This window comes from Accipiter gentilis, unplaced genomic scaffold (assembly GCF_929443795.1).
Source record: "Accipiter gentilis unplaced genomic scaffold, bAccGen1.1, whole genome shotgun sequence".
NCBI lineage: Eukaryota > Metazoa > Chordata > Aves > Accipitriformes > Accipitridae > Astur > Astur gentilis.
Window position 1 is genome coordinate 1,394,869 of NW_026060892.1, and position 22,631 is coordinate 1,417,499.

Below are 22,631 nucleotides of genomic sequence, written 5' to 3' on the forward strand. Positions count from 1 at the left end.
CCACATTTCCAGGGTTTGTTCTTTTAGGACCAAAGATGCATTTCAAGGGCTCAGAGCATCATTTTTAAGCCCTAAAACCTGATTTGGAAGACCCAAAGCCACTTTATAGAGTCCCAATGTAAATTTCTAGTGTCCAGAGCCTCATTTTTACTTTCCAAAGTCTTACTCTTGTCTTACAAAGCCTCATTTTAGGCTCCAAACCCCACGGTTTTACGGCCAAAGGCTCACTGTTAGTTTTCCTAGTCTCATTTCAGGCTCCAAAGCCTCTTTTTTTAGCATCCAGACATGCATTTTTAGGGTCCGAGCCGCCTCTGGAGGGTCCAAGCCCTCATTTGGGGGGTCCAAATTTCCAGGGTTCACACTTTGAAGGTCCAAAGATGCATTTCAAGGGCCCAGAGCATCATTTATAAGCCCTAAAACCTGATTTGCAAGCCCCAAAGCCGCTTTATAGTCCAACTCTGAATTTCTAGGGTCCAGAGCCTCATTTCTACTTTCCAAAGTCTTACTCTTGTCTTACAATGCCTCATTTTAGGCTCCAATATCTCAGTTTAGGGCCTTAAAGGCTCACTGTTAATTTGTAGTGTCTCATTTCAGGCTCCAAAACCTCTTTTTTTAGCATCCAGACAGGTATACGAAGGGTCCCAGCCACCTCTGGAGGGTCCAACCCCTCATTTGGGGGTGTCCACAGTTCCAGGGTTTGTGCTTTTAAGATTCAAATATGCATTTCAAGGGCCTAGAGCATCATTTTTAAGGCCTAAAACCTGATTTGGAAGCCCCAAAGCCACTTTATAGAGTCCCAGTGTAAATTTCTAGGGTCCAGAGCCTCATTTTTACTTTCCAAAGTCTTACTCTTGTCTTACAATGCCTCATTTTAGGCTCCAAACCCCACCGTTTTACATCCAAAGGCTCACTGTTAGTTTGCATAGTCTAATTTCAGGGTCCAAGCCTCTTTTTTTAGCATCCAGACAGGCATCCTTAGGGTCTGAGCCAGCTCTGGAGGGTCCAAGCCCTCATTTGGGGCTGTCCAATGTTCCACGGTTCACACTTTGAAGGTCCAAAGATGCATTTCAAGGGTTCAGAGCATCATTTTTAAGCCCTAAAACCTGAGTTGGAAGAACCAAAGCTGCTACATATAGTTCAAATCTAAATTTCTAGTGTCCAGAGCCTCATTTTTACTTTCTAGAGTCTTACTCTTGTCTCACAAGGCCTCATTTTAGGCTCCAAACCCAACAATTTAGGGCCTTAAAGGCTTACTGTTAATTTGCAGTGTCTCATTTCAGGGTCCAAAGCCTCTTTTTTTAGCATCCAGACAGGTATACGAAGGGTCCGAGCCACCTCGGGAGGGTCAAAGCCCTCAGTTGGGGGTGTCCAGAGTTCCAGGGTTTGTGCTTTTAAGATTCAAATATGCATTTCAAGGACTCAGAGCATCATTTTTAAGCCCTAAAACCTGATTTGGAAGCCCCAAATTCGCTTCTTAGAGTTCAAATCTAAATTTCTAGGGTCCAGAGCCTCATTTTTACTTTCCAGAGTCTTACTCTTGTCTTACAAAGCCTCATTTTAGGCTCCAAACCCCTCAGTTTAGGGCCCCAAGGCTCACTTTTAGTTTTCATAGTCTCATTTCAGGGTCCAAAGCCTATTTTTAAGCATCCAGACTGGCATCCTTAGGGTCTGAGCCAGCTCTGGAGGGTCCAAGCCCTCATTTGGGGGTGTCCACATTTCCAGGGTTTGTTCTTTTAAGACCAAAGATGCATTTCAAGGGCCCAGAGCATCATTTTTAAGCCCTAAAACCTGATTTGGAAGACCCAAAGCCACTTTTAGAGTCCCAGTGTAAATTTCTAGTGTCCAGAGCCTCATTTTTTCTTTCCAAAGTCCTACTCTTGACTTACAAAGCCTCATTTTAGGCTCCAAACCCCACAGTTTTACGGCCAAAGGCTCACTGTTAGTTTGCAGTGTCTCATTTCAGGCTCCAAAGCCTCTTTTTTTAGCATCCAGACATGCATTTTTAGGGTCCGAGCCGCCTCTGGAGGGTCCAAGCCCTCATTTGGGGGTGTCCACATTTCCAGGGTTTGTTCTTTTAGGACCAAAGATGCATTTCAAGGGCTCAGAGCATCATTTTTAAGCCCTAAAACCTGATTTGGAAGACCCAAAGCCACTTTATAGAGTCCCAATGTAAATTTCTAGTGTCCAGAGCCTCATTTTTACTTTCCAAAGTCTTACTCTTGTCTTACAAAGCCTCATTTTAGGCTCCAAACCCCACGGTTTTACGGCCAAAGGCTCACTGTTAGTTTTCCTAGTCTCATTTCAGGCTCCAAAGCCTCTTTTTTTAGCATCCAGACATGCATTTTTAGGGTCCGAGCCGCCTCTGGAGGGTCCAAGCCCTCATTTGGGGGGTCCAAATTTCCAGGGTTCACACTTTGAAGGTCCAAAGATGCATTTCAAGGGCCCAGAGCATCATTTATAAGCCCTAAAACCTGATTTGCAAGCCCCAAAGCCGCTTTATAGTCCAACTCTGAATTTCTAGGGTCCAGAGCCTCATTTCTACTTTCCAAAGTCTTACTCTTGTCTTACAATGCCTCATTTTAGGCTCCAATATCTCAGTTTAGGGCCTTAAAGGCTCACTGTTAATTTGTAGTGTCTCATTTCAGGCTCCAAAACCTCTTTTTTTAGCATCCAGACAGGTATACGAAGGGTCCCAGCCACCTCTGGAGGGTCCAACCCCTCATTTGGGGGTGTCCACAGTTCCAGGGTTTGTGCTTTTAAGATTCAAATATGCATTTCAAGGGCCTAGAGCATCATTTTTAAGGCCTAAAACCTGATTTGGAAGCCCCAAAGCCACTTTATAGAGTCCCAGTGTAAATTTCTAGGGTCCAGAGCCTCATTTTTACTTTCCAAAGTCTTACTCTTGTCTTACAATGCCTCATTTTAGGCTCCAAACCCCACCGTTTTACATCCAAAGGCTCACTGTTAGTTTGCATAGTCTAATTTCAGGGTCCAAGCCTCTTTTTTTAGCATCCAGACAGGCATCCTTAGGGTCTGAGCCAGCTCTGGAGGGTCCAAGCCCTCATTTGGGGCTGTCCAATGTTCCACGGTTCACACTTTTAAGGTCCAAAGATGCATTTCAAGGGTTCAGAGCATCATTTTTAAGCCCTAAAACCTGATTTGGAAGAACCAAAGCTGCTACATATAGTTCAAATCTAAATTTCTAGTGTCCAGAGCCTCATTTTTACTTTCTAGAGTCTTACTCTTGTCTCACAAGGCCTCATTTTAGGCTCCAAACCCAACAATTTAGGGCCTTAAAGGCTTACTGTTAATTTGCAGTGTCTCATTTCAGGGTCCAAAGCCTCTTTTTTTAGCATCCAGACAGGTATACGAAGGGTCCGAGCCACCTCGGGAGGGTCAAAGCCCTCAGTTGGGGGTGTCCAGAGTTCCAGGGTTTGTGCTTTTAAGATTCAAATATGCATTTCAAGGACTCAGAGCATCATTTTTAAGCCCTAAAACCTGATTTGGAAGACCCAAATTCGCTTTTTAGAGTTCAAATCTAAATTTCTAGGGTCCAGAGCCTCATTTTTACTTTCCAGAGTCTTACTCTTGTCTTACAAAGCCTCATTTTAGGCTCCAAACCCCACAGTTTTACGGCTAAAGGCTCACTGTTAGTTTGCATAGTCTCATTTCAGGCTCCAAAGCCTCATTTTTTAGCATCCAGACAAGCATCCTTAGGGACCGAGCCACCTCTGGAGGGTCCAAGCCCTCATTTCGGGGTGTCCAAATTTCCAGGGTTCACACTTTGAAGGTCCAAAGTTGCATTTCAAGGGCCCAGAGCATCATTTTTAAGCCCTAAAACCTGATTTGCAAGCCCCAAAGCCACTTTATAGAGTCCCAGTGTAAATTTCTAGGGTCCAGAGCCTCATTTTTACTTTCCAAAGTCTTACTCTTGTCTTACAATGCCTCATTTTAGGCTCCAAACCCCACCGTTTTACATCCAAAGGCTCACTGTTAGTTTGCAGTGTCTCATTTCAGGGTCCAAGCCTCTTTTTTTAGCATCCAGACAGGCATCCTTAGGGTCTGAGCCAGCTCTGGAGGGTCCAAGCCCTCATTTGGGGCTGTCCAATGTTCCACGGTTCACACTTTTAAGGTCCAAAGATGCATTTCAAGGGCCTAGAGCATCATTTTTAAGCCCTAAAACCTGATTTGGAAGAACCAAAGCTGCTACATATAGTTCAAATCTAAATTTCTAGTGTCCAGAGCCTCATTTTTACTTTCTAGAGTCTTACTCTTGTCTTACAAAGCCTCATTTTAGGCTCCAAACCCCACAGTTTAGGGCCTTAAAGGCTCACTGTTAATTTGCAGTGTCTCATTTCAGGCTCCAAAGCCTCTTTTTTTAGCATCCAGACAGGTATACAAAGGGTCCGAGCCGCCTCTAGAGGGTCCAAGCCCTCATTTGGGGGTGTCCAAAGTTCCAGGGTTCACACTTTGAAGGTCCAAAGATGCATTTCAAGGGCCCAGAGCATCATTTTTAAGCCCTAAAACCTGATTTGCAAGCCCCAAAGCCGCTTTATAGTCCAACTCTGAATTTCTAGGGTCCAGAGCCTCATTTCTACTTTCCAAAGTCTTACTCTTGTCTTACAATGCCTCATTTTAGGCTCCAATATCTCAGTTTAGGGCCTTAAAGGCTCACTGTTAATTTGCAGTGTCTCATTTCAGGGTCCAAAGCCTCTTTTTTTAGCATCCAGACAGGTATACGAAGGGTCCCAGCCACCTCTGGAGGGTCCAACCCCTCATTTGGGGGTGTCCACAGTTCCAGGGTTTGTGCTTTTAAGATTCAAATATGCATTTCAAGGGCCTAGAGCATCATTTTTAAGGCCTAAAACCTGATTTGGAAGCCCCAAAGCCACTTTATAGAGTCCCAATGTAAATTTCTAGGGTCCAGAGCCTCATTTTTACTTTCCAAAGTCTTACTCTTGTCTTACAATGCCTCATTTTAGGCTCCAAACCCCACCGTTTTACATCCAAAGGCTCACTGTTAGTTTGCATAGTCTAATTTCAGGGTCCAAGCCTCTTTTTTTAGCATCCAGACAGGCATCCTTAGGGTCTGAGCCAGCTCTGGAGGGTCCAAGCCCTCATTTGGGGGTGTCCAAAGTTCCAGGGTTCACACTTTCAAGGTCCAAAGATGCATTTCAAGGGCCCAGAGCATCATTTATAAGCCCTAAAACCTGATTTGCAAGCCCCAAAGCCGCTTTATAGTCCAACTCTGAATTTCTAGGGTCCAGAGCCTCATTTCTACTTTCCAAAGTCTTACTCTTGTCTTACAATGCCTCATTTTAGGCTCCAAACCCCACCGTTTTACATCCAAAGGCTCACTGTTAGTTTGCAGTGTCTCATTTCAGGGTCCAAGCCTCTTTTTTTAGCATCCAGACAGGCATCCTTAGGGTCTGAGCCAGCTCTGGAGGGTCCAAGCCCTCATTTGGGGGTGTCCAATGTTCCACGGTTCACACTTTTAAGGTCCAAAGATGCATTTCAAGGGCCTAGAGCATCATTTTTAAGCCCTAAAACCTGATTTGGAAGAACCAAAGCTGCTACATATAGTTCAAATCTAAATTTCTAGTGTCCAGAGCCTCATTTTTACTTTCTAGAGTCTTACTCTTGTCTCACAAGGCCTCATTTTAGGCTCCAAACCCAACAATTTAGGGCCTTAAAGGCTTACTGTTAATTTGCAGTGTCTCATTTCAGGGTCCAAAGCCTCTTTTTTTAGCATCCAGACAGGTATACGAAGGGTCCGAGCCACCTCGGGAGGGTCAAAGCCCTCAGTTGGGGGTGTCCAGAGTTCCAGGGTTTGTGCTTTTAAGATTCAAATATGCATTTCAAGGACTCAGAGCATCATTTTTAAGCCCTAAAACCTGATTTGGAAGCCCCAAATTCGCTTCTTAGAGTTCAAATCTAAATTTCTAGGGTCCAGAGCCTCATTTTTACTTTCCAGAGTCTTACTCTTGTCTTACAAAGCCTCATTTTAGGCTCCAAACCCCTCAGTTTAGGGCCCCAAGGCTCACTTTTAGTTTTCATAGTCTCATTTCAGGGTCCAAAGCCTCTTTTTTAAGCATCCAGACAGGCATCCTTAGGGTCTGAGCCAGCTCTGGAGGGTCCAAGCCCTCATTTGGGGGTGTCCACATTTCCAGGGTTTGTTCTTTTAAGACCAAAGATGCATTTCAAGGGCCCAGAGCATCATTTTTAAGCCCTAAAACCTGATTTGGAAGACCCAAAGCCACTTTTAGAGTCCCAGTGTAAATTTCTAGTGTCCAGAGCCTCATTTTTTCTTTCCAAAGTCCTACTCTTGACTTACAAAGCCTCATTTTAGGCTCCAAACCCCACAGTTTTACGGCCAAAGGCTCACTGTTAGTTTGCAGTGTCTCATTTCAGGCTCCAAAGCCTCTTTTTTTAGCATCCAGACATGCATTTTTAGGGTCCGAGCCGCCTCTGGAGGGTCCAAGCCCTCATTTGGGGGTGTCCACATTTCCAGGGTTTGTTCTTTTAGGACCAAAGATGCATTTCAAGGGCTCAGAGCATCATTTTTAAGGCCTAAAACCTGATTTGGAAGACCCAAAGCCACTTTATAGAGTCCCAATGTAAATTTCTAGTGTCCAGAGCCTCATTTTTACTTTCCAAAGTCTTACTCTTGTCTTACAAAGCCTCATTTTAGGGTCCAAACCCCACGGTTTTACGGCCAAAGGCTCACTGTTAGTTTTCCTAGTCTCATTTCAGGCTCCAAAGCCTCTTTTTTTAGCATCCAGACATGCATTTTTAGGGTCCGAGCCGCCTCTGGAGGGTCCAAGCCCTCATTTGGGGGGTCCAAATTTCCAGGGTTCACACTTTGAAGGTCCAAAGATGCATTTCAAGGGCCCAGAGCATCATTTATAAGCCCTAAAACCTGATTTGCAAGCCCCAAAGCCGCTTTATAGTCCAACTCTGAATTTCTAGGGTCCAGAGCCTCATTTCTACTTTCCAAAGTCTTACTCTTGTCTTACAATGCCTCATTTTAGGCTCCAATATCTCAGTTTAGGGCCTTAAAGGCTCACTGTTAATTTGTAGTGTCTCATTTCAGGCTCCAAAACCTCTTTTTTTAGCATCCAGACAGGTATACGAAGGGTCCCAGCCACCTCTGGAGGGTCCAACCCCTCATTTGGGGGTGTCCACAGTTCCAGGGTTTGTGCTTTTAAGATTCAAATATGCATTTCAAGGGCCTAGAGCATCATTTTTAAGGCCTAAAACCTGATTTGGAAGCCCCAAAGCCACTTTATAGAGTCCCAGTGTAAATTTCTAGGGTCCAGAGCCTCATTTTTACTTTCCAAAGTCTTACTCTTGTCTTACAATGCCTCATTTTAGGCTCCAAACCCCACCGTTTTACATCCAAAGGCTCACTGTTAGTTTGCATAGTCTAATTTCAGGGTCCAAGCCTCTTTTTTTAGCATCCAGACAGGCATCCTTAGGGTCTGAGCCAGCTCTGGAGGGTCCAAGCCCTCATTTGGGGCTGTCCAATGTTCCACGGTTCACACTTTTAAGGTCCAAAGATGCATTTCAAGGGTTCAGAGCATCATTTTTAAGCCCTAAAACCTGATTTGGAAGAACCAAAGCTGCTACATATAGTTCAAATCTAAATTTCTAGTGTCCAGAGCCTCATTTTTACTTTCTAGAGTCTTACTCTTGTCTCACAAGGCCTCATTTTAGGCTCCAAACCCAACAATTTAGGGCCTTAAAGGCTTACTGTTAATTTGCAGTGTCTCATTTCAGGGTCCAAAGCCTCTTTTTTTAGCATCCAGACAGGTATACGAAGGGTCCGAGCCACCTCGGGAGGGTCAAAGCCCTCAGTTGGGGGTGTCCAGAGTTCCAGGGTTTGTGCTTTTAAGATTCAAATATGCATTTCAAGGACTCAGAGCATCATTTTTAAGCCCTAAAACCTGATTTGGAAGACCCAAATTCGCTTTTTAGAGTTCAAATCTAAATTTCTAGGGTCCAGAGCCTCATTTTTACTTTCCAGAGTCTTACTCTTGTCTTACAAAGCCTCATTTTAGGCTCCAAACCCCACAGTTTTACGGCTAAAGGCTCACTGTTAGTTTGCATAGTCTCATTTCAGGCTCCAAAGCCTCATTTTTTAGCATCCAGACAAGCATCCTTAGGGACCGAGCCACCTCTGGAGGGTCCAAGCCCTCATTTCGGGGTGTCCAAATTTCCAGGGTTCACACTTTGAAGGTCCAAAGTTGCATTTCAAGGGCCCAGAGCATCATTTTTAAGCCCTAAAACCTGATTTGCAAGCCCCAAAGCCACTTTATAGAGTCCCAGTGTAAATTTCTAGGGTCCAGAGCCTCATTTTTACTTTCCAAAGTCTTACTCTTGTCTTACAATGCCTCATTTTAGGCTCCAAACCCCACCGTTTTACATCCAAAGGCTCACTGTTAGTTTGCAGTGTCTCATTTCAGGGTCCAAGCCTCTTTTTTTAGCATCCAGACAGGCATCCTTAGGGTCTGAGCCAGCTCTGGAGGGTCCAAGCCCTCATTTGGGGGTGCCCAATGTTCCACGGTTCACACTTTTAAGGTCCAAAGATGCATTTCAAGGGCCTAGAGCATCATTTTTAAGCCCTAAAACCTGATTTGGAAGAACCAAAGCTGCTACATATAGTTCAAATCTAAATTTCTAGTGTCCAGAGCCTCATTTTTACTTTCTAGAGTCTTACTCTTGTCTCACAAGGCCTCATTTTAGGCTCCAAACCCAACAATTTAGGGCCTTAAAGGCTTACTGTTAATTTGCAGTGTCTCATTTCAGGGTCCAAAGCCTCTTTTTTTAGCATCCAGACAGGTATACGAAGGGTCCGAGCCACCTCGGGAGGGTCAAAGCCCTCAGTTGGGGGTGTCCAGAGTTCCAGGGTTTGTGCTTTTAAGATTCAAATATGCATTTCAAGGACTCAGAGCATCATTTTTAAGCCCTAAAACCTGATTTGGAAGAACCAAAGCTGCTACATATAGTTCAAATCTAAATTTCTAGTGTCCAGAGCCTCATTTTTACTTTCCAGAGTCTTACTCTTGTCTTACAAAGCCTCATTTTAGGCTCCAAACCCCTCAGTTTAGGGCCCCAAGGCTCACTTTTAGTTTTCATAGTCTCATTTCAGGGTCCAAAGCCTATTTTTAAGCATCCAGACAGGCATCCTTAGGGTCTGAGCCAGCTCTGGAGGGTCCAAGCCCTCATTTGGGGGTGTCCACATTTCCAGGGTTTGTTCTTTTAAGACCAAAGATGCATTTCAAGGGCCCAGAGCATCATTTTTAAGCCCTAAAACCTGATTTGGAAGACCCAAAGCCACTTTTAGAGTCCCAGTGTAAATTTCTAGTGTCCAGAGCCTCATTTTTTCTTTCCAAAGTCCTACTCTTGACTTACAAAGCCTCATTTTAGGCTCCAAACCCCACAGTTTTACGGCCAAAGGCTCACTGTTAGTTTGCAGTGTCTCATTTCAGGCTCCAAAGCCTCTTTTTTTAGCATCCAGACATGCATTTTTAGGGTCCGAGCCGCCTCTGGAGGGTCCAAGCCCTCATTTGGGGGTGTCCACAGTTCCAGGGTTTGTTCTTTTAGGACCAAAGATGCATTTCAAGGGCTCAGAGCATCATTTTTAAGCCCTAAAACCTGATTTGGAAGACCCAAAGCCACTTTATAGAGTCCCAATGTAAATTTCTAGTGTCCAGAGCCTCATTTTTACTTTCCAAAGTCTTACTCTTGTCTTACAAAGCCTCATTTTAGGCTCCAAACCCCACGGTTTTACGGCCAAAGGCTCACTGTTAGTTTTCCTAGTCTCATTTCAGGCTCCAAAGCCTCTTTTTTTAGCATCCAGACATGCATTTTTAGGGTCCGAGCCGCCTCTGGAGGGTCCAAGCCCTCATTTGGGGGGTCCAAATTTCCAGGGTTCACACTTTGAAGGTCCAAAGATGCATTTCAAGGGCCCAGAGCATCATTTTTAAGCCCTAAAACCTGATTTGGAAGCCCCAAAGCCGCTTTATAGTCCAACTCTGAATTTCTAGGGTCCAGAGCCTCATTTCTACTTTCCAAAGTCTTACTCTTGTCTTACAATGCCTCATTTTAGGCTCCAATATCTCAGTTTAGGGCCTTAAAGGCTCACTGTTAATTTGTAGTGTCTCATTTCAGGCTCCAAAACCTCTTTTTTTAGCATCCAGACAGGTATACGAAGGGTCCCAGCCACCTCTGGAGGGTCCAACCCCTCATTTGGGGGTGTCCACAGTTCCAGGGTTTGTGCTTTTAAGATTCAAATATGCATTTCAAGGGCCTAGAGCATCATTTTTAAGGCCTAAAACCTGATTTGGAAGCCCCAAAGCCACTTTATAGAGTCCCAGTGTAAATTTCTAGGGTCCAGAGCCTCATTTTTACTTTCCAAAGTCTTACTCTTGTCTTACAATGCCTCATTTTAGGCTCCAAACCCCACCGTTTTACATCCAAAGGCTCACTGTTAGTTTGCATAGTCTAATTTCAGGGTCCAAGCCTCTTTTTTTAGCATCCAGACAGGCATCCTTAGGGTCTGAGCCAGCTCTGGAGGGTCCAAGCCCTCATTTGGGGCTGTCCAATGTTCCACGGTTCACACTTTTAAGGTCCAAAGATGCATTTCAAGGGTTCAGAGCATCATTTTTAAGCCCTAAAACCTGATTTGGAAGAACCAAAGCTGCTACATATAGTTCAAATCTAAATTTCTAGTGTCCAGAGCCTCATTTTTACTTTCTAGAGTCTTACTCTTGTCTTACAAAGCCTCATTTTAGGCTCCAAACCCCACAGTTTTACGGCTAAAGGCTCACTGTTAGTTTGCATAGTCTCATTTCAGGCTCCAAAGCCTCATTTTTTAGCATCCAGACAGGCATCCTTAGGGACCGAGCCACCTCTGGAGGGTCCAAGCCCTCATTTGGGGGTGTCCAAATTTCCAGGGTTCACACTTTGAAGGTCCAAAGTTGCATTTCAAGGGCCCAGAGCATCATTTTTAAGCCCTAAAACCTGATTTGCAAGCCCCAAAGCCACTTTATAGAGTCCCAGTGTAAATTTCTAGGGTCCAGAGCCTCATTTTTACTTTCCAAAGTCTTACTCTTGTCTTACAATGCCTCATTTTAGGCTCCAAACCCCACCGTTTTACATCCAAAGGCTCACTGTTAGTTTGCATACTCTCATTTCAGGGTCCAAGCCTCTTTTTTTAGCATCCAGACAGGCATCCTTAGGGTCTGAGCCAGCTCTGGAGGGTCCAAGCCCTCATTTGGGGGTGTCCAAAGTTCCAGGGTTCACACTTTCAAGGTCCAAAGATGCATTTCAAGGGCCCAGAGCATCATTTTTAAGCCCTAAAACCTGATTTGCAAGCCCCAAAGCCGCTTTATAGTCCAACTCTGAATTTCTAGGGTCCAGAGCCTCATTTCTACTTTCCAAAGTCTTACTCTTGTCTTACAATGCCTCATTTTAGGCTCCAAACCCCACCGTTTTACATCCAAAGGCTCACTGTTAGTTTGCAGTGTCTCATTTCAGGGTCCAAGCCTCTTTTTTTAGCATCCAGACAGGCATCCTTAGGGTCTGAGCCAGCTCTGGAGGGTCCAAGCCCTCATTTGGGGGTGTCCAATGTTCCACGGTTCACACTTTTAAGGTCCAAAGATGCATTTCAAGGGCCTAGAGCATCATTTTTAAGCCCTAAAACCTGATTTGGAAGAACCAAAGCTGCTACATATAGTTCAAATCTAAATTTCTAGTGTCCAGAGCCTCATTTTTACTTTCTAGAGTCTTACTCTTGTCTCACAAGGCCTCATTTTAGGCTCCAAACCCAACAATTTAGGGCCTTAAAGGCTTACTGTTAATTTGCAGTGTCTCATTTCAGGGTCCAAAGCCTCTTTTTTTAGCATCCAGACAGGTATACGAAGGGTCCGAGCCACCTCGGGAGGGTCAAAGCCCTCAGTTGGGGGTGTCCAGAGTTCCAGGGTTTGTGCTTTTAAGATTCAAATATGCATTTCAAGGACTCAGAGCATCATTTTTAAGCCCTAAAACCTGATTTGGAAGCCCCAAATTCGCTTCTTAGAGTTCAAATCTAAATTTCTAGGGTCCAGAGCCTCATTTTTACTTTCCAGAGTCTTACTCTTGTCTTACAAAGCCTCATTTTAGGCTCCAAACCCCTCAGTTTAGGGCCCCAAGGCTCACTTTTAGTTTTCATAGTCTCATTTCAGGGTCCAAAGCCTATTTTTAAGCATCCAGACAGGCATCCTTAGGGTCTGAGCCAGCTCTGGAGGGTCCAAGCCCTCATTTGGGGGTGTCCACATTTCCAGGGTTTGTTCTTTTAAGACCAAAGATGCATTTCAAGGGCCCAGAGCATCATTTTTAAGCCCTAAAACCTGATTTGGAAGACCCAAAGCCACTTTTAGAGTCCCAGTGTAAATTTCTAGTGTCCAGAGCCTCATTTTTTCTTTCCAAAGTCCTACTCTTGACTTACAAAGCCTCATTTTAGGCTCCAAACCCCACAGTTTTACGGCCAAAGGCTCACTGTTAGTTTACATAGTCTCACTTCAGGCTCCAAAGCCTCTTTTTTTAGCATCCAGACAGTCATTTTAAGGGTCCCAGCCGCCTCTAGAAGGTCCAAGCCCTCATTTGGTGGTGTCCACAGTTCGAGGGTTTGTTCTTTAAGGACCAAAGATGCATTTCATTGGCTCAGAGTATCATTTTTAAGCCCTAAAACCTGATTTGGAAGACCCAAAGCCACTTTATAGAGTCCCAATGTAAATTTCTAGTGTCCAGAGCCTCATTTTTACTTTCCAAAGTCTTACTCTTGTCTTACAAAGCCTCATTTTAGGCTCCAAACCCCACGGTTTTACGGCCAAAGGCTCACTGTTAGTTTTCCTAGTCTCATTTCAGGCTCCAAAGCCTCTTTTTTTAGCATCCAGACATGCATTTTTAGGGTCCGAGCCGCCTCTGGAGGGTCCAAGCCCTCATTTGGGGGGTCCAAATTTCCAGGGTTCACACTTTGAAGGTCCAAAGATGCATTTCAAGGGCCCAGAGCATCATTTTTAAGCCCTAAAACCTGATTTGCAAGCCCCAAAGCCGCTTTATAGTCCAACTCTGAATTTCTAGGGTCCAGAGCCTCATTTCTACTTTCCAAAGTCTTACTCTTGTCTTACAATGCCTCATTTTAGGCTCCAATATCTCAGTTTAGGGCCTTAAAGGCTCACTGTTAATTTGTAGTGTCTCATTTCAGGCTCCAAAGCCTCTTTTTTTAGCATCCAGACAGGTATACGAAGGGTCCCAGCCACCTCTGGAGGGTCCAACCCCTCATTTGGGGGTGTCCACAGTTCCAGGGTTTGTGCTTTTAAGATTCAAATATGCATTTCAAGGGCCTAGAGCATCATTTTTAAGGCCTAAAACCTGATTTGGAAGCCCCAAAGCCACTTTATAGAGTCCCAATGTAAATTTCTAGGTTCCAGAGCCTCATTTTTACTTTCCAAAGTCTTACTCTTGTCTAACAATGCCTCATTTTAGGCTCCAAACCCCACCGTTTTACATCCAAAGGCTCACTGTTAGTTTGCATAGTCTAATTTCAGGGTCCAAGCCTCTTTTTTTAGCATCCAGACAGGCATCCTTAGGGTCTGAGCCAGCTCTGGAGGGTCCAAGCCCTCATTTGGGGGTGTCCAAAGTTCCAGGGTTCACACTTTCAAGGTCCAAAGATGCATTTCAAGGGCCCAGAGCATCATTTATAAGCCCTAAAACCTGATTTGCAAGCCCCAAAGCCGCTTTATAGTCCAACTCTGAATTTCTAGGGTCCAGAGCCTCATTTCTACTTTCCAAAGTCTTACTCTTGTCTTACAATGCCTCATTTTAGGCTCCAAACCCCACCGTTTTACATCCAAAGGCTCACTGTTAATTTGCAGTGTCTCATTTCAGGGTCCAAGCCTCTTTTTTTAGCATCCAGACAGGCATCCTTAGGGTCTGAGCCAGCTCTGGAGGGTCCAAGCCCTCATTTGGGGCTGTCCAATGTTCCACGGTTCACACTTTTAAGGTCCAAAGATGCATTTCAAGGGTTCAGAGCATCATTTTTAAGCCCTAAAACCTGATTTGGAAGAACCAAAGCTGCTACATATAGTTCAAATCTAAATTTCTAGTGTCCAGAGCCTCATTTTTACTTTCTAGAGTCTTACTCTTGTCTCACAAGGCCTCATTTTAGGCTCCAAACCCAACAATTTAGGGCCTTAAAGGCTTACTGTTAATTTGCAGTGTCTCATTTCAGGGTCCAAAGCCTCTTTTTTTAGCATCCAGACAGGTATACGAAGGGTCCGAGCCACCTCGGGAGGGTCAAAGCCCTCAGTTGGGGGTGTCCAGAGTTCCAGGGTTTGTGCTTTTAAGATTCAAATATGCATTTCAAGGACTCAGAGCATCATTTTTAAGCCCTAAAACCTGATTTGGAAGACCCAAATTCGCTTTTTAGAGTTCAAATCTAAATTTCTAGGGTCCAGAGCCTCATTTTTACTTTCCAGAGTCTTACTCTTGTCTTACAAAGCCTCATTTTAGGCTCCAAACCCCACAGTTTTACGGCTAAAGGCTCACTGTTAGTTTGCATAGTCTCATTTCAGGCTCCAAAGCCTCATTTTTTAGCATCCAGACAAGCATCCTTAGGGACCGAGCCACCTCTGGAGGGTCCAAGCCCTCATTTCGGGGTGTCCAAATTTCCAGGGTTCACACTTTGAAGGTCCAAAGTTGCATTTCAAGGGCCCAGAGCATCATTTTTAAGCCCTAAAACCTGATTTGCAAGCCCCAAAGCCACTTTATAGAGTCCCAGTGTAAATTTCTAGGGTCCAGAGCCTCATTTTTACTTTCCAAAGTCTTACTCTTGTCTTACAATGCCTCATTTTAGGCTCCAAACCCCACCGTTTTACATCCAAAGGCTCACTGTTAGTTTGCAGTGTCTCATTTCAGGGTCCAAGCCTCTTTTTTTAGCATCCAGACAGGCATCCTTAGGGTCTGAGCCAGCTCTGGAGGGTCCAAGCCCTCATTTGGGGGTGCCCAATGTTCCACGGTTCACACTTTTAAGGTCCAAAGATGCATTTCAAGGGCCTAGAGCATCATTTTTAAGCCCTAAAACCTGATTTGGAAGAACCAAAGCTGCTACATATAGTTCAAATCTAAATTTCTAGTGTCCAGAGCCTCATTTTTACTTTCTAGAGTCTTACTCTTGTCTCACAAGGCCTCATTTTAGGCTCCAGACCCAACAGTTTAGGGCCTTAAAGGCTTACTGTTAATTTGCAGTGTCTCATTTCAGGGTCCAAAGCCTCTTTTTTTAGCATCCAGACAGGTATACGAAGGGTCCGAGCCACCTCGGGAGGGTCAAAGCCCTCAGTTGGGGGTGTCCAGAGTTCCAGGGTTTGTGCTTTTAAGATTCAAATATGCATTTCAAGGACTCAGAGCATCATTTTTAAGCCCTAAAACCTGATTTGGAAGAACCAAAGCTGCTACATATAGTTCAAATCTAAATTTCTAGGGTCCAGAGCCTCATTTTTACTTTCCAGAGTCTTACTCTTGTCTTACAAAGCCTCATTTTAGGCTCCAAACCCCTCAGTTTAGGGCCCCAAGGCTCACTTTTAGTTTTCATAGTCTCATTTCAGGGTCCAAAGCCTCTTTTTTAAGCATCCAGACAGGCATCCTTAGGGTCTGAGCCAGCTCTGGAGGGTCCAAGCCCTCATTTGGGGGTGTCCACATTTCCAGGGTTTGTTCTTTTAAGACCAAAGATGCATTTCAAGGGCTCAGAGCATCATTTTTAAGCCCTAAAACCTGATTTGGAAGACCCAAAGCCACTTTTAGAGTCCCAGTGTAAATTTCTAGTGTCCAGAGCCTCATTTTTTCTTTCCAAAGTCCTACTCTTGACTTACAAAGCCTCATTTTAGGCTCCAAACCCCACGGTTTTACGGCCAAAGGCTCACTGTTAGTTTTCCTAGTCTCATTTCAGGGTCCAAAGCCTCTTTTTTTAGCATCCAGACATGCATCCTTAGGGTCTGAGCCGGCTCTGGAGGGTCCAAGCCCTCATTTGGGGGGTCCAAATTTCCAGGGTTCACACTTTGAAGGTCCAAAGATGCATTTCAAGGGCCCAGAGCATCATTTTTAAGCCCTAAAACCTGATTTGGAAGCCCCAAAGCCGCTTTATAGTCCAACTCTGAATTTCTAGGGTCCAGAGCCTCATTTCTACTTTCCAAAGTCTTACTCTTGTCTTACAATGCCTCATTTTAGGCTCCAATATCTCAGTTTAGGGCCTTAAAGGCTCACTGTTAATTTGTAGTGTCTCATTTCAGGCTCCAAAACCTCTTTTTTTAGCATCCAGACAGGTATACGAAGGGTCCCAGCCACCTCTGGAGGGTCCAACCCCTCATTTGGGGGTGTCCACAGTTCCAGGGTTTGTGCTTTTAAGATTCAAATATGCATTTCAAGGGCCTAGAGCATCATTTTTAAGGCCTAAAACCTGATTTGGAAGCCCCAAAGCCACTTTATAGAGTCCCAGTGTAAATTTCTAGGGTCCAGAGCCTCATTTTTACTTTCCAAAGTCTTACTCTTGTCTTACAATGCCTCATTTTAGGCTCCAAACCCCACCGTTTTACATCCAAAGGCTCACTGTTAGTTTGCATAGTCTAATTTCAGGGTCCAAGCCTCTTTTTTTAGCATCCAGACAGGCATCCTTAGGGTCTGAGCCAGCTCTGGAGGGTCCAAGCCCTCATTTGGGGCTGTCCAATGTTCCACGGTTCACACTTTTAAGGTCCAAAGATGCATTTCAAGGGTTCAGAGCATCATTTTTAAGCCCTAAAACCTGATTTGGAAGAACCAAAGCTGCTACATATAGTTCAAATCTAAATTTCTAGTGTCCAGAGCCTCATTTTTACTTTCTAGAGTCTTACTCTTGTCTTACAAAGCCTCATTTTAGGCTCCAAACCCCACAGTTTTACGGCTAAAGGCTCACTGTTAGTTTGCATAGTCTCATTTCAGGCTCCAAAGCCTCATTTTTTAGCATCCAGACAAGCATCCTTAGGGACCGAGCCACCTCTGGAGGGTCCAAGCCCTCATTTCGGGGTGTCCAAATTTCCAGGGTTCACACTTTGAAGGTCCAAAGTTGCATTTCAAGGGCCCAGAGCATCATTTTTAAGCCCTAAAACCTGATTTACAAGCCCCAATGCCACTTTATAGAGTCCCAGTGTAAATTTCTAGGGTCCAGAGCCTCATTTTTACTTTCCAAAGTCTTACTCTTGTCTTACAATGCCTCATTTTAGGCTCCAAACCCCACCGTTTTACATCCAAAGGCTCACTGTTAGTTTGCATACTCTCATTTCAGGGTCCAAGCCTCTTTTTTTAGCATCCAGACAGGCATCCTTAGGGTCTGAGCCAGCTCTGGAGGGTCCAAGCCCTCATTTGGGGGTGTCCAAAGTTCCAGGGTTCACACTTTCAAGGTCCAAAGATGCATTTCAAGGGCCCAGAGCATCATTTAGAAGCCCTAAAACCTGATTTGCAAGCCCCAAAGCCACTTTATAGTCCAACTCTGAATTTCTAGGGTCCAGAGCCTCATTTCTACTTTCCAAAGTCTTACTCTTGTCTTACAATGCCTCATTTTAGGCTCCAAACCCCACCGTTTTACATCCAAAGGCTCACTGTTAGTTTGCAGTGTCTCATTTCAGGGTCCAAGCCTCTTTTTTTAGCATCCAGACAGGCATCCTTAGGGTCTGAGCCAGCTCTGGAGGGTCCAAGCCCTCATTTGGGGGTGCCCAATGTTCCACGGTTCACACTTTTAAGGTCCAAAGATGCATTTCAAGGGCCTAGAGCATCATTTTTAAGCCCTAAAACCTGATTTGGAAGAACCAAAGCTGCTACATATAGTTCAAATCTAAATTTCTAGTGTCCAGAGCCTCATTTTTACTTTCTAGAGTCTTACTCTTGTCTCACAAGGCCTCATTTTAGGCTCCAAAACCAACAATTTAGGGCCTTAAAGGCTTACTGTTAATTTGCAGTGTCTCATTTCAGGGTCCAAAGCCTCTTTTTTTAGCATCCAGACAGGTATACGAAGGGTCCGAGCCACCTCGGGAGGGTCCAAGCCCTCATTTGGGGGTGTCCACAGTTCCAGGGTTTGTGCTTTTAAGATTCAAATATGCATTTCAAGGGCCTAGAGCATCATTTATAAGCCCTAAAACCTGATTTGCAAGCCCCAAAGCCGCTTTATAGTCCAACTCTGAATTTCTAGGGTCCAGAGCCTCATTTCTACTTTCCAAAGTCTTACTCTTGTCTTACAATGCCTCATTTTAGGCTCCAATATCTCAGTTTAGGGCCTTAAAGGCTCACTGTTAATTTGTAGTGTCTCATTTCAGGCTCCAAAACCTCTTTTTTTAGCATCCAGACAGGTATACGAAGGGTCCCAGCCACCTCTGGAGGGTCCAACCCCTCATTTGGGGGTGTCCACAGTTCCAGGGTTTGTGCTTTTAAGATTCAAATATGCATTTCAAGGGCCTAGAGCATCATTTTTAAGGCCTAAAACCTGATTTGGAAGCCCCAAAGCCACTTTATAGAGTCCCAGTGTAAATTTCTAGGGTCCAGAGCCTCATTTTTACTTTCCAAAGTCTTACTCTTGTCTTACAATGCCTCATTTTAGGCTCCAAACCCCACCGTTTTACATCCAAAGGCTCACTGTTAGTTTGCATAGTCTAATTTCAGGGTCCAAGCCTCTTTTTTTAGCATCCAGACAGGCATCCTTAGGGTCTGAGCCAGCTCTGGAGGGTCCAAGCCCTCATTTGGGGCTGTCCAATGTTCCACGGTTCACACTTTTAAGGTCCAAAGATGCATTTCAAGGGTTCAGAGCATCATTTTTAAGCCCTAAAACCTGATTTGGAAGAACCAAAGCTGCTACATATAGTTCAAATCTAAATTTCTAGTGTCCAGAGCCTCATTTTTACTTTCTAGAGTCTTACTCTTGTCTCACAAGGCCTCATTTTAGGCTCCAAACCCAACAATTTAGGGCCTTAAAGGCTTACTGTTAATTTGCAGTGTCTCATTTCAGGGTCCAAAGCCTCTTTTTTTAGCATCCAGACAGGTATACGAAGGGTCCGAGCCACCTCGGGAGGGTCAAAGCCCTCAGTTGGGGGTGTCCAGAGTTCCAGGGTTTGTGCTTTTAAGATTCAAATATGCATTTCAAGGACTCAGAGCATCATTTTTAAGCCCTAAAACCTGATTTGGAAGACCCAAATTCGCTTTTTAGAGTTCAAATCTAAATTTCTAGGGTCCAGAGCCTCATTTTTACTTTCCAGAGTCTTACTCTTGTCTTACAAAGCCTCATTTTAGGCTCCAAACCCCACAGTTTTACGGCTAAAGGCTCACTGTTAGTTTGCATAGTCTCATTTCAGGCTCCAAAGCCTCATTTTTTAGCATCCAGACAAGCATCCTTAGGGACCGAGCCACCTCTGGAGGGTCCAAGCCCTCATTTCGGGGTGTCCAAATTTCCAGGGTTCACACTTTGAAGGTCCAAAGTTGCATTTCAAGGGCCCAGAGCATCATTTTTAAGCCCTAAAACCTGATTTGCAAGCCCCAAAGCCACTTTATAGAGTCCCAGTGTAAATTTCTAGGGTCCAGAGCCTCATTTTTACTTTCCAAAGTCTTACTCTTGTCTTACAATGCCTCATTTTAGGCTCCAAACCCCACCGTTTTACATCCAAAGGCTCACTGTTAGTTTGCAGTGTCTCATTTCAGGGTCCAAGCCTCTTTTTTTAGCATCCAGACAGGCATCCTTAGGGTCTGAGCCAGCTCTGGAGGGTCCAAGCCCTCATTTGGGGGTGCCCAATGTTCCACGGTTCACACTTTTAAGGTCCAAAGATGCATTTCAAGGGCCTAGAGCATCATTTTTAAGCCCTAAAACCTGATTTGGAAGAACCAAAGCTGCTACATATAGTTCAAATCTAAATTTCTAGTGTCCAGAGCCTCATTTTTACTTTCTAGAGTCTTACTCTTGTCTCACAAGGCCTCATTTTAGGCTCCAAACCCAACAATTTAGGGCCTTAAAGGCTTACTGTTAATTTGCAGTGTCTCATTTCAGGGTCCAAAGCCTCTTTTTTTAGCATCCAGACAGGTATACGAAGGGTCCGAGCCACCTCGGGAGGGTCAAAGCCCTCAGTTGGGGGTGTCCAGAGTTCCAGGGTTTGTGCTTTTAAGATTCAAATATGCATTTCAAGGACTCAGAGCATCATTTTTAAGCCCTAAAACCTGATTTGGAAGAACCAAAGCTGCTACATATAGTTCAAATCTAAATTTCTAGTGTCCAGAGCCTCATTTTTACTTTCCAGAGTCTTACTCTTGTCTTACAAAGCCTCATTTTAGGCTCCAAACCCCTCAGTTTAGGGCCCCAAGGCTCACTTTTAGTTTTCATAGTCTCATTTCAGGGTCCAAAGCCTCTTTTTTAAGCATCCAGACAGGCATCCTTAGGGTCTGAGCCAGCTCTGGAGGGTCCAAGCCCTCATTTGGGGGTGTCCACATTTCCAGGGTTTGTTCTTTTAAGACCAAAGATGCATTTCAAGGGCTCAGAGCATCATTTTTAAGCCCTAAAACCTGATTTGGAAGACCCAAAGCCACTTTTAGAGTCCCAGTGTAAATTTCTTGTGTCCAGAGCTTCATTTTTTCTTTCCAAAGTCTTACTCTTCTCTTACAAAGCCTCATTTTAGGCTCCAAACCCCACCGTTTTACGGCCAAAGGCTCACTGTTAGTTTGCATAGTCTCATTTCAGGCTCCAAAGCCTCTTTTTTTAGCATCCAGACATGCATTTTTAGGGTCCGAGCCGCCTCTGGAGGGTCCAAGCCCTCATTTGGGGGTGTCCACATTTCCAGGGTTTGTTCTTTTAGGACCAAAGATGCATTTCAAGGGCTCAGAGCATCATTTTTAAGCCCTAAAACCTGATTTGGAAGACCCAAAGCCACTTTATAGAGTCCCAATGTAAATTTCTAGTGTCCAGAGCCTCATTTTTACTTTCCAAAGTCTTACTCTTGTCTTACAAAGCCTCATTTTAGGCTCCAAACCCCACGGTTTTACGGCCAAAGGCTCACTGTTAGTTTTCCTAGTCTCATTTCAGGCTCCAAAGCCTCTTTTTTTAGCATCCAGACATGCATTTTTAGGGTCCGAGCCGCCTCTGGAGGGTCCAAGCCCTCATTTGGGGGGTCCAAATTTCCAGGGTTCACACTTTGAAGGTCCAAAGATGCATTTCAAGGGCCCAGAGCATCATTTTTAAGCCCTAAAACCTGATTTGCAAGCCCCAAAGCCGCTTTATAGTCCAACTCTGAATTTCTAGGGTCCAGAGCCTCATTTCTACTTTCCAAAGTCTTACTCTTGTCTTACAATGCCTCATTTTAGGCTCCAATATCTCAGTTTAGGGCCTTAAAGGCTCACTGTTAATTTGCAGTGTCTCATTTCAGGCTCCAAAACCTCTTTTTTTAGCATCCAGACAGGTATACGAAGGGTCCCAGCCACCTCTGGAGGGTCCAACCCCTCATTTGGGGGTGTCCACAGTTCCAGGGTTTGTGCTTTTAAGATTCAAATATGCATTTCAAGGGCCTAGAGCATCATTTTTAAGGCCTAAAACCTGATTTGGAAGCCCCAAAGCCACTTTATAGAGTCCCAGTGTAAATTTCTAGGGTCCAGAGCCTCATTTTTACTTTCCAAAGTCTTACTCTTGTCTTACAATGCCTCATTTTAGGCTCCAAACCCCACCGTTTTACATCCAAAGGCTCACTGTTAGTTTGCAGTGTCTCATTTCAGGGTCCAAGCCTCTTTTTTTAGCATCCAGACAGGCATCCTTAGGGTCTGAGCCAGCTCTGGAGGGTCCAAGCCCTCATTTGGGGCTGTCCAATGTTCCACGGTTCACACTTTTAAGGTCCAAAGATGCATTTCAAGGACTCAGAGCATCATTTTTAAGCCCTAAAACCTGATTTGGAAGACCCAAATTTGCTTTTTAGAGTTCAAATCTAAATTTCTAGGGTCCAGAGCCTCATTTTTACTTTCCAGAGTCTTACTCTTGTCTTACAAAGCCTCATTTTAGGCTCCAAACCCCACAGTTTTACGGCTAAAGGCTCACTGTTAGTTTGCATAGTCTCATTTCAGGCTCCAAAGCCTCATTTTTTAGCATCCAGACAAGCATCCTTAGGGACCGAGCCACCTCTGGAGGGTCCAAGCCCTCATTTCGGGGTGTCCAAATTTCCAGGGTTCACACTTTGAAGGTCCAAAGTTGCATTTCAAGGGCCCAGAGCATCATTTTTAAGCCCTAAAACCTGATTTGCAAGCCCCAAAGCCACTTTATAGAGTCCCAGTGTAAATTTCTAGGGTCCAGAGCCTCATTTTTACTTTCCAAAGTCTTACTCTTGTCTTACAATGCCTCATTTTAGGCTCCAAACCCCACCGTTTTACATCCAAAGGCTCACTGTTAGTTTGCAGTGTCTCATTTCAGGGTCCAAGCCTCTTTTTTTAGCATCCAGACAGGCATCCTTAGGGTCTGAGCCAGCTCTGGAGGGTCCAAGCCCTCATTTGGGGGTGCCCAATGTTCCACGGTTCACACTTTTAAGGTCCAAAGATGCATTTCAAGGGCCTAG